The sequence below is a fragment of the Miscanthus floridulus genome, chromosome 8 (genome assembly GCF_019320115.1).
Source record: "Miscanthus floridulus cultivar M001 chromosome 8, ASM1932011v1, whole genome shotgun sequence".
NCBI classification, from domain to species: domain Eukaryota; kingdom Viridiplantae; phylum Streptophyta; class Magnoliopsida; order Poales; family Poaceae; genus Miscanthus; species Miscanthus floridulus.
Genome location: NC_089587.1, coordinates 45159101 through 45171435, shown reverse-complemented (window position 1 = coordinate 45171435; position 12335 = coordinate 45159101). Strand labels below are relative to the sequence as shown.

At 44.1% G+C, this 12335-nt stretch overlaps 1 pseudogene; it reads right to left on the bottom strand.

Moving 5' to 3' along the window:
* Positions 1-2826: 2826 nt before the first annotated feature.
* LOC136471841 (G-type lectin S-receptor-like serine/threonine-protein kinase SD2-5) lies at positions 2827-5869 on the bottom strand (annotated as a pseudogene).
* Positions 5870-12335: the final 6466 nt, after the last annotated feature.

The following is a 12335-nucleotide window of genomic DNA, read 5'->3' as shown; positions in this document are numbered from 1 at the left end:
GGGTGGACTCAGGAACACAAGAATCACGCAGGGGAGACGCAATGGTTTATCCTAGTTCGGGCCAATTTGGTCCCTACGTCCAGCAGCTGATGGTCCTTATACTCAAGAGCACCCAAAATCGGGGGGTTACAACAGGGTGTAAAGGAAAAAGATTTGGTAGGAGGTTAGCTCAGTGCTAATCCTAAGGTTGCCTCGCCGCCAGTGGAGCCTTCCCTCTCGTCGGAGAGGAGGAAGACGACAGGATGCGGTGGAGGAGAGGCTCTCGGTGCCCCTCTCCGGGTTGCCTCGCTCTCTATGTTGAGCGGAACCGATGGAATGTAGTGTCTGGTGATCGAATAATCAGATCCTCCCCCTTCTAGGTCCGACCTTATCCCTTATATAATGAGATAGGTCAGGTACATGGCGGTTTGGGGGTTTAGTCTATGGTCTACGTGCATCGGAGTCCAAGAGGGTCTTGTAGAGGTGCGTCGTGGACCGTCGTGGTGTCTTGGAGCCGAAGAAGCCTTGGGCGTCGTCTGGGTGCTCTGTTCTGACACTCTACGTGTTAGGCGGTGTCAGCTTGGACCGTCCTCCCCCAGGTGAGACCTTCTGGAGTCTTCTTGGTGGCGGAGGAGGTCGACTCCAGGGGCTGACGCGCAGGCCCAGAAGCCCGTGAGCCCCCGGAGGCCGTGGGAAGCTTTGTCTTCTTGTGTCACGCCCCGGACGTGACCCTGTCGGAGGAACAGTTGGCAGGGTCGCGCCTGGGGAGCGGCGCCGAGGAGCCCCCGGGCATCGGTAGCCCGGGGCCTGTCTTCTTGTGCCCGGGCCTTGGCTGGCGTCGTGGGTCGGGTAGGAGCCAAGGACCGGGCTTGGTCGTGCCGTAGATCGGGAGCCCAAGGCGGAAGCTGCGGTCGAGTCAGGCTCGGTCGGATCTCTTTGCCAGAGGGTACGTGCGAGCGTACCCGATGGGCATAGCCCCTGAGCCCCCAGGCGATCCTGAAGGGGTCGGTCGGGGGGTACCATTGGACCCGAGGCTTAACATACATGTATGTTAGGATCTCGTCAGTATTGTTGTAGATTCATGCACACGAAAAGGTTGCAATGGAGAATGAACAACTAAAGCAAGAAGTGGTTCGCCTCACAAAGGACTTGATGGTTACACTCTTGGTTGCCAGATCCTTCATAGAAAGGCCATACGGGTCAAATTCAAATAACAATTATTATCCTAAATAGTGAATTAGCAAATGAAAAATAGATTTTTAATAACATGAGGGGAAACAAGAATGTGATGCGAGTGAAGGGGGTGCTGAGGTGCAATGAATGATGTAGAGCTAGTGGAGGCGATAGGAACAAAAGGGCTTATACCAACGATGATGTTGGACAGAGTAGATGAAGTGTGGGAGGGGGAGGATGCATTGCGCGCGAGAAGGCAAGAAGCGCGCCAAAAATCCATCCCCTCACCATATATGCACCTCGCACGCTTCATAGGTGCATGTTCAGAGATCTCTTTATCATGTCATGTGCTCGGCTGCAGCTTCTAAATGTATTGCATATCCAGTGAATGTTGTGCCAGTGGGAAGTAGCAAGTGATTTTTTACCACAAGCTTACAACTTTGGATCCGTTAATGACATAAGGAAACTTTTCTTGATTTGGGAGTAGATAGACAGTGAATTTTAGTTCTCCAATATTAAGTGTTTCTTGTAGTAGTTCACATACCTAATCTACTGATGGATGGGATAAGAAGCCATCTGTGCCGCAAAGTCTATACAGTTTGAAATGTTCTGTTTTATATGTTGCATCACTTAAATATTACCTCAACTTCTCTACTACTAGTCATCTGAAACAAGCATCTGCTTGCTTAGCAATCAGTGCTATAGAACCTTCAATTCCTTGCATGGTAGATATCAAACAGAAATGAGCTTGATAATTGTTTAAAGGCTTATTGATTTTTCTTTGTTGCACAAATTCATCAACACTAGCAATGAGTAGCACCTATATCAGATTATCAGGCAGAGCTCTAGCAATTTTGTTGACAATGTCATCAAATATATTTCTCATAGCCTTAGCATTCAACTTGATTTTGTTCTCAGCTTCCAGTTCTGAAACAAGAGTTCACACTTGCAAAGTTTAGAGAATTATCAAGTATCTTCACATCTGAGAAGAATAAATGTATAGCACAGGTAGTATATGTGATCCATGTGATTTAAGTTGTTGGTAAAATAATTTAAATTATTGGTTGTGTATACCACAGGTAGTCTATGTGATCCATGTGATTTCAATTGCTGGTGAAATAATTTAAATTATTGGTTGGTTTGAGAGTTCTGTGGTTTTCTAACTGAATTGTGCTGTTCTTTTCTTGTAGGCTACAATGATTCCATGAGCAATTGAGATGGTTGTCCTAGATATCTAAATCCAGTGCAACGATAGTGCTGCCACTTGAAGTGCATACCATCAGTAATCCTAATCCATGCTTCACAGAGGTGATTGAGAAAAATTCCACTATCCGTGCTCGGCCAACATATAGACAACTCAAGAAGGATCTAGTCGAGCACATATGGTAGCACTATGACCACAATGGAAACTGAACCAAAATGATGTAATTGTATTATATTTTGTTTGAGTTATGGGAAAAAACTATTATATTATATTATATAATATATAAATATATTAATATATCATTTATATTGATGATTCTAAAAAATATTGTACTTATGTTCATCTTATTTATGCTTGATTTGTTTTGTATCAAGAAGCAACACAATGGTATTACATGAATCCATATTTATGCTTGTTCATAGCTATATGCAAGCATTAAACAATTTACAGAGTTAGATAGACAACTCATTATACAAGTTGTTTGTTCTCTATGTATAAAATGGAAAGAACTTTGGGTTGTACATGTCCTAACAAGAACAACCACTTTATCACCTAGGCCCTGATAAATGTGACTCAGAGGGCACATAGGAAGACCTTGATTCGGCTACCCCGATGTTGCTTGATGCAAAATTTGGAACAAAAGTGCAGTGAGGTGTGGCGTCTAAGCTCTTCACACCTTCCAACACCTTGGCGACTGGACATCAAGGGCCTTGCGCTGCTATCAACCTGCAAGCACCACATTGCAAGCTTCATTGTTTGCATGACCTCCTCCATGTGGGGTTTCATATCATTGCTGCTACTGTCCACCAAATCAGACAGCTGACCCGACCTAGCCTTCTCTTGAAGCAGGCTTATCAAGTGGATGCTCCCCTCAGGCTGCGATTCATCCAAATTCTCTCGGCCGCAAATGATTTCGATCATCACAATCCCAAAGCTGTAGATGTCAGCCTTCTCAGTGATTTTTGAGCCCAGCCATTCTGGTGCTAGATAACCACGCGTTCCTCGCATTCGAGTCATCACTTTGCTCTGGTCCCTGTTTATCATCTTCGAAAGTCCGAAATCTGAGAGCTTTGTATTGAATTCATCATCCAGGAGAATGTTTTGTGGCTTGATGTCTAAATGTGCAATCTTTTCCTTGCATTCTTCATGGAGGAAAGCCAACCCCCTAGCAACAGCAATGATGATGTTACGTCTAGTTCTCCAAGAAAGAGTGAAAATTGGGCTTGTGTGAAAAAATCCATTTATCCAGTGAGCCGTTTGACAAGTACCCATAGACAAGGAGTTTATGTGATTTCTCAGCACAAAATCCTACTAACCTAACAAGGTTACGGTGATGCATTCTACCAATCGTCTTGACGTCTGCCAAGAACTCTTCTGTTCCTTGCTCGACACCCTCCAAGCGCTTGACAGCAATGGTTTCCTTGCCTATCCTGCCTTTAAAGACCGACCCAAAACCACCATGTCCCAACTTCATGGAAAACTTGCTGGTAGCTACCTTCAACTCATCGAAGGAGAAACACTTTGGTGTCCCAAGTATGACATCAAAGAGAAGTCCCTCATCTTTCTTGCGCCTTTTCCATATGACAGCACAAACAAGTATTATCATTAGAGAAAAACCTGCGGCTGTGCAGCTGGCAACAATAATCACCATCCTTTTCTCTTGGGGGCTATCTTGTATCTTTACAAATGCTGAAAACTGATTTGATGAATCATCTGCAAACAAAATTAGCATCTGCTCTGATAACAACAGGCAGTGACCAACATCTGTACCCGAATCATTCTGAAAAATCACTACCTGGCAAGAGCAGTTCATTAGACAAGACTGCTTGCAATCATATTCTGAATAGCCTGAAGCGGCCAGTTTTGAAAAGGAACCGTGACTGAAGTAAGAAATGTTGTTCAGTGGTATGAGCTTGTGGTCATGAGCATGTTCGCAGGAGATGCCTGATAAGGGTATGCATCCAGAACCTGGAAGCCGTTCATTTTGGAACCTGAAAGTGCTGAAACTAGGACACGAACATTGCCCACTTTTGCAAACGCCATAATCACCGCAGGCCAGCAGGTAATCACAGAAGGCAACCACTGTGCATAATACATCTAACAACATCCGCGGTGAGTTTTGTTCCTGCATCTCATAAAGCCTCAAGTGCCCGTCAGACTCTAACCTCATGAATTGCAAAGAACTTCCTGACGGTAGTGAGAAGATCTTATCTGGGAACCCAAGGCTGCCATTGGCAAACGCGTAACAAGCTGATGATGTAGTAGGAGTCGATGTTGCCGTTGGCTGGAACAGCTGTGTGTAAGCTGCTGGCTCGAAATAGTGCCGCAGCCCATTCAACTCTGCCGACAGATAGAACCTGGAAGACAACCATTTTGGGTTTGAGAGCTTCGCACTAAGCTTCGTTCCACTGCAAAGTGACTGCCCCATGACCAAAGTATCCGTTGGGTGGTCGAAAGACTGCCAGACTAAGGAACTATTCTGATCAAAAAGCACAAGGTTTCCTGAAAGATCGAGCCTCATGCCTGCAACTGACCTGTTGTTGGTGGCTGTGGACCATATCAATGTGCCACCGTCTTGGAGCAGCAAATCCCCTTCCCCGGTGAAGGTCAAGATGGCGCCCGGGCTTACAGGATTGTCCGGGTTGGCAGACCAGACGATGGGACCTTGAGGCCCCAAGAGCGCTATGATGAGAATGAATGAATGGCTATCCATGGTATAGAAGCCAAAGTAAGTTCCATACGAGAATCCACTATTGTGAAGAACGGGAAGAAAAGTAGTGTCCCCTTGACCTATGGATGTGTTACTACTACTTTCAACTCTTTGCATAGTGGAAATGATCCAAAAATTTGGGTTAAACTTTGGGGGAGGAACTACAGGTACAGATGATGGCTGGGCAATGATGGAGCGGGAAGAACAAAAGCCAAGGAAGAAAAGAAGGGACATGGACTTGTTGAAACATTGCATGGTTATTGTTTTTGTGCTTAAGATAATCATCAATGACCTTTGCATGCAGTCAGCTCCGCTGAACAGATCCTAGATAGCACATCTGATTTATCTGGAGAGAATCACAGCCCACAGAATCCACCTTGCTTGCAAAATCTTCACTGTATACAAAGTTGAACGGCAGAAGAGACGTCACTTAGTAGGAGCAAAAGCATAGGGGATGCAGAGAGAGAGAAAAAAAAAGAGAGAAGCCGTTAAACAGCATAGATAGAAGGATAAAGGATGTACCTTGTCAAAGACTAAACTTTATTTCTCTCCTTTCGGGAGTCCTGAAAGAAAGATTGACATGAGAATAGATGAGAACAATAATACAGTGGTTGTCTGGTACTCTGGTGATATGTGAAACCCCATCTGTCTCTCACGCTTTAAAGAGCATCAAACTCAAGCTAGAAAAATGCAGACATGAGTCTTCTCCACGCGCACGGAAGTCTACATGCAGGACAGGAAAGAAAGGAAAATAAACAGAATAATCCCTTTGATCTACAGTCCAATATGTCGGCTCTTCAGACTTGAACGACGACTCTCCAATCTGTGAGCAGGACTAGTTGTTGCTACAACTGTCCTGTCCTGTACCTTTCTAGCATCAATCAAGGATGAGTGGGTCACTATGCCAACAGATTTGAGTAGTCACAATCAGAATATCGTAACGCAGCCGGAGTCCGTTGTTTGTTGAAGCCAAATGTTGACTGAATGCTTCAAACACCCTGACAGTGACAGTACAGTGACAGTACACTGCTACTTTGCTCTAAAGAAAACTGCATCTTTCTGGTAAGAATTAAGATAGTAGCAGTAGTAGTATGTGGAATAACACTAGAATTGTAGAAGAAGCAGTCGACGCAAGTATATAGTAGTACTCACTTTATCTGGTCTGGTTTTCACCGCTAATTAATGGGATCACCGGATCGGAAGGGTCCCTGATCCCAGTCAGATAGACAGACGATGCGATGCGAGCAGAGGAAGGGGAAAGGGAACGGCGGTCCAGCACTCCAGCTCCAGCGCGCTCCGCCGGCCGTCGAGGTGGTGGACGATTGATTAGGCAAAGGCGGGCCGCGGGCGTCGGCGGCTCGGCGCTACAGAGGTGCCTCCCAACTAAATGCACGATCCTCTCAACGTCATTTTACTCCTTAATCCTTATAATAATCACTACAAAGAACAACCAGCTTTTTTCTATTCTGAATTCGTGACGTCACATTGCGAGTCAAATCGCTAGCAACCAGAACTACAAGCATCGGCAGGAGTAGGGATGCTGCTTGGGCCGGATTGACCCCCTGACACAAAAGCCAAAATCCAATCAATTACTCAAACGTGATGTTATTTTTTTTATCGGGTATAACGTTGACGCAAACAACTCACACACGCTGCGCATCCATACACACACACAAAAAAAAAAAGATTAAGAGGCTCTCTAGCCTTCAGTGCGCGGGAAACGCGCAGTACTACCAAACGCACGACCCTTCTTTTTCTAGAAAAAACCTAGAAAATAGGTGCGACACCAGGTCTAAACTCTGGTGGGTAGCGTCCTACTGGACCACAGGTTCATTCGCCTCAAACGGGATGTTATAACTATACAATATCTGTCAACCCATAAACCAGTCTCCCAAAGCCTTACCTCAGCCCTTCAACCCATTCCAAAGACCCTTCGTCCTAGTGAAAAGAATTTTTGTCACTTGGTCAAGTTCTTTCCACAGGGGCGCCAAAAACGGGTGTGGCCACTGGTCTCAATACTACTCGGAATCCGGACTTCACACACGAATTGCCGTTGTGTACGATAGTCGCAGGGCGCGCACTGGCATGGAGATGAAAACTCTCTTCTTTTTGCCTATGGTCCCCACCTTAAAAACCTAACTGACCTTGTTTTGTGTCAACCGTTTATGCTAAGCTTGGGATGAGCTTTGTTCTAAGTTGGAGAGAACTTGTCATGACCCGACGGACGTCCAAATCCAAATCTTAAAAAAAACTTGGAAGCCCTGATTCCTATCCATCACCTCCCTATCCCTTAAGTGAACCTTGTCAATTGCCCACAATTTCTTCGTATTGCGATGCATGTGTTGATCATGCCTAAGGCATCTCTCCCCTTGCTCTCCTTCTACAATGGTCACGCTCGTCAACCAAGTAGAAATCACCCAACCCTAATCTCAATGGTGAAATTCCCTGAAAACTAGTCAACAAATCTTATGAAAATCTCTGGTAACTCCCAGTCAACTCAAGTCAACTTAATCGATTCGTTCAGATCAAGATTCAAAACATCATCCGGAAGGCACTCTCCAAGCTCAAGTGGTGTTTATCAACCTCTATGATTGATGGTCACTTCCCAATCTGAATTCTTCGTCTTAACCAAGAAATTCAGGCTCTTGATGTTCTCTGGGACCACTTTGAAACGCCCTCGAACTGTTCTCAAATTCCTGTCATACTCTAATTGACCAGTCAAGATAGCAGAGTTAGCAAGATTCTACCAGACCATCCATCAAAACACTAAATCAGCCAGAATGCAGACCGATGAGTTGTCCATACCTCCCTCTCCTTGGCCCTACATGTCAGCTCCAAATAGACATCTCTAAGACACCAGAACCAACCCCTCACACCCTCCCACTCTCCCACTCTCATCTCTCCCTCTCACTCTCTCTAGAAGGAAGAAACAAAGAACAAGAAAGAGAAAAGCATGTTGCCAACACATTAGCGTCCACTGGGATCTTGCTGCGAGTTTATTCCAAATGATAGTTAAGCCAAGCAACATTTCTCGAGTCCCTTCTTTATGGAATTCTTCATCGTTGATGCCCGAAAAATTCTTTTCACTTCGATGAGGAAGCTAGGCTTCAGGCTTATATATTTAGCGACTAAAAAAACAGTTTTCCTCTCCATGATAAGCCTCTTTGCTTAAGCTCCTGCTCTTTCTCTTGCTTGGTTGTTGTGCAGTTTTTTTTCTCTCCTCCCTCTTCCGTTCGTTGTACAGTTGCTTGTTTAGTGGTTTTTTCTTAATAAAATAGTATATTAGGGGCTTCTCTTGTTGTATTTATGGTTAAAAAATCCTTCTAAATTATAAGATCTTCTTTGGTTGAGTCGTGGCTTTTGCAAAAGTTGTTGTGAACTGTGGTTTTTGTAAAAGTTGTTGTGAAAAAGTTGAAAGTCTGTTTGGTGGATAGGCCGTGGCTTTTGAAAACATTCGGAATTCTAAAAAATGATTATTTTTTTAAAAAAATAAATTTTCTAAGTTCACTAATTCATTACAGGTATGAGATATGTATTTTGGTATTTCTATTGTATTTCTTGTTTTATTTTTCTACAGGAAAACGGCCAAAGAACATCATGCGTTCTCCAAGGAACAGAGCAAGCCAGCAAGGCATGACGGCCGTACTGGGGGCGGCGGCCGCGATGCTTCTGCGAGTCTCGCCGACCGCGAGCCACGAGGAGCAGGACGCCGGGCAGCTGGACTGGGGGCGGCCGGCCCGGGGACAGGCAGGTTGCGGCCAGCCGAGCCGGACTGGGGACAACCGGCCTGGGGGCTTCGCGTTGCGGCCAGCATGGGAGCACTCGTCGAGGCCGTAGGCGAGGACGACGAGGGGGGGCCGGTGTCGCGGCCCTCACGGACGCGGAAGAAGTCGGGTGGACGGTGAATAGAAAGACAACGAACCGTTATTTTCTCTTCCTAACGAGTGGCAGTGGTTAATTTTTTCAAAGTTCTTCACCTCAAAAGCCCCTGAAAACAGGGGAGAGATGTTTTTAGATCTATACTACAATAAAAACTGCTTTTAAGCAAAAGCACATCTGGCTTTCAGATCCTTTGGTTGAACTTTTAGCTTTTGGAGGAAAAAAAATGGCCAAAAGCCCAACCAAACAGGTCTAAGTCGTTCTAGTTTTTCTAGGAGATATACATCATGTTTAGATACATAGCTTTTCTATAGAAAGACTTATAATTTAGAATAAAGAGAGTATACATTTAAACTCATTTATCAGTGATTTAGCTACTACCATGCAAATTCCTGAAAATGTCACAAATAACGTCGTCTTGCATATATAGCAAATGTACCTAATAAAATTGCATTAATGAATCCTACATCCTCAAAATCCTTTTTGCCTAGAATAGAATCTGCACAACACCCTGGCGGCAGGCACAAAAATTTGGTAGTTCACTAGTGATTAGCGAAGCTACACATAAAATATCAGAAATAAGATCATCAACAAGAATGCTTATAAGGTTTCTGGTACTTGGAATGCTCATTAGCAGATAATTGATGGGGCAAGAGCTTTCTGTGACGTCTCCGTGCTATAGAACAACCTCTTTATCGGTGTTAAACTGGTATTGGTATCATGTTTGACGATCGTGGATTATTACTGCTGACTGGTTTGGTGTGAGAGAAAAATACTGTTCTGACTTATAATCCACGATCGTTTACGACCAAGCGAATAGACTGTTTACTCTCACCTCACCTATGCATAACCTATCTAGTGCATTTTTTTAGGTTGCAATAATCCCATGAAACATGGATCCATCGAACGCAGAAGCATATGCAATATTGGGGCGTCCCTAATAGCTAGTTATTTGGCCAGCTATTCTAACATAGACAAGAAAAAAATAGGAGAGAGTAGTCACTAGCGACGAGCAAATAGCTGATCTATTTCACGTAGTCCAAGAATCTGAGAGAGAACATGTGGATCCAATCATACATAGAAAAATAAGGGGTCTGCTCGCTTGAACTTATCAGCCGGCTTATCAGCTAGAATCTACAGTATTTTTCTCTCACAACAAAATAGCTTCAGCCGGCTTTAATACCAGCCGAACAGGCTCAAGAATATATAAAATAGTCTTTTCTTTTGTCTCTCACCTCCACTAAAACTAGCTACGTAGCTAGCACCGTTACGGACTCCCTCACTGGGAGCTAGGTCAGCTATCGTGCTACAGTGCTAGACTTACAAATGATAAACTTCCTCACTAACAATGAGGTGGTAGCTACAACAGCTCGACAAAGGTCTCTGTGCCATAACCCAAGACATTGGTCCTTGCGACTAGCCCTCGCTGAATTTGCAGAAATAACTTAAGAGATGCAACACTTGGTCGTTAAGATCAAGATCAAGAGAGACCATCGCTGATAGCCTCGCTAAGCATGCTATACAAGCAACCATTCTAATATCTTAGCATTTATTACTCTTGCCAGACACTAGGGCATTCTCCTCAATGTAAAAACTTAAAAAATATACGGGAATATTTTGCCCCGAAATGAATATCCGTTACTTGAAAAGAAAAAAAAGGAAAGAAACGACAGAAACCCTCACTCCTCCCTAATGAAAAGCATGCCAGAACTCCTATCAAAAAAGAAATGGTTAATTGGATCTACAATTCTCGCGATTTTGAGAAATACCATTACTATTAGTTTTATTGTAAACGTGCCATTATAATTTCACTGGAGTCTGAAAAATATCATTATGTACACTTACCGTGACCTGTGGGCCATATGCAGGTGTATACAACTAGTACTTACATTCGTATGGACCCTTTTGCCCCCAACTTCTCCATACATGTGCCCGTTTGACTGGATCGAGTCAATCCATCCATTCCCCACCGCCTCCTCTCTCTCTCTCTCGAACCCTAGCTCGTCGGTCGCGGAGGCGACTACGACCGGTAGCGGCGGTGAATACTGCCCACGATGGCAGCGACCGCGACTACCGCTGGCGCCGGTGTCGACCGCGACTACTGTTGCTCCTTCCCCGCCCTATCTGCTGAGCGGAGATGGCATCCACAGCTGCCAGTTCAAGTGCTAGCCAGGTTGGTGGTCTTCCACAGATCGATGGCCCCAAATGCAAGATCTAGGTCATTAGGCGTAAGAGCAAGGCTGGCAATATGTATTACACTTGCCCCAACAATTTTCCGGTAATTTGTCTAGCTTTTCCTTTGATGTCGGGTTCCATGTTCGTCTAGCTGCAAATAGTGTTAAGTGGGTTGGGGCATTGATTGTCAATTGCAGAACGATGAAACTTGTGGGAACTACTAGTTTGAGGATCAATACCTGGCCTATCTGCGCGCCAATCATCCAGACAAGCTCACGGATGTGGAAGTGGAAGATGTATAGGGCCCTTTTGTTGCTCCTGCGGTTCAAGGCATAGAACAGAAGAGTGACGAAAAGACTGGGATGATGGACTTGAAGATTCAGATCAGTGACTCGAAGGTTGACATTTTACAATTGAAGCAGGAGATGAAAGAATTGAAGAATGGAGGATTCAACAAGGCTTTTAGCTTAGGCAATGCATTAGTTGTTGTGGTGATGCTAAATTTGTTTGTAAGCCTCTTAGTTGCTGTAGTTTGAAAATAAAGTAGTATGCACCTTGGTTCTAGTAGTTTGGATTTCAGTGATCTTAGCTGGTAGGTTGTCAAGTGCTACTACTAATTTATGTTTATTTTCTGTCTGTGCAATTGTGTATCTGTGATCAAGGAATGCATATTTCTGTAGGTTTTGTGAATATATGAATTTGTGATGAATCTGTCAATGTCTACAGCATAGCTTCTTTTTCTTATAACTGTGATCAATCTGTGAATTTGTGATGAATAAATAGATGTTTCTGTTCGGAGCAGCAACTGTCCATGCACGCCATGAATAAATGAGGCTATGATTTACATGCTTATATCACACAAGGTAGTTCAGATTCATTATAAAACATCCTATCATAACTAGAACACACAAATAGATTTAGATCCTAGCATTCATCAAGTTTAGGCCATTACTAAACAGAAATAGGGGGTGGCCATAATAAACATTCAGTGCTGACCATAACAGACATCGAGTTCAGGTCCTAGCATACATCAAGTTCAGGCCATACCATACATCAAGTTCAAGGCCTACAATACATAACGTTCAGGCCACAAAAGAAACTAATTTCATACTTGTGATCACAACATATCACATGGTGTTTAAGAAGTCCTTCAGGCTTCTCACAACACTAGCTGCTGGAGCAGCAACTTTCTTTTTGCTGCTTCTTTTTCTTAGG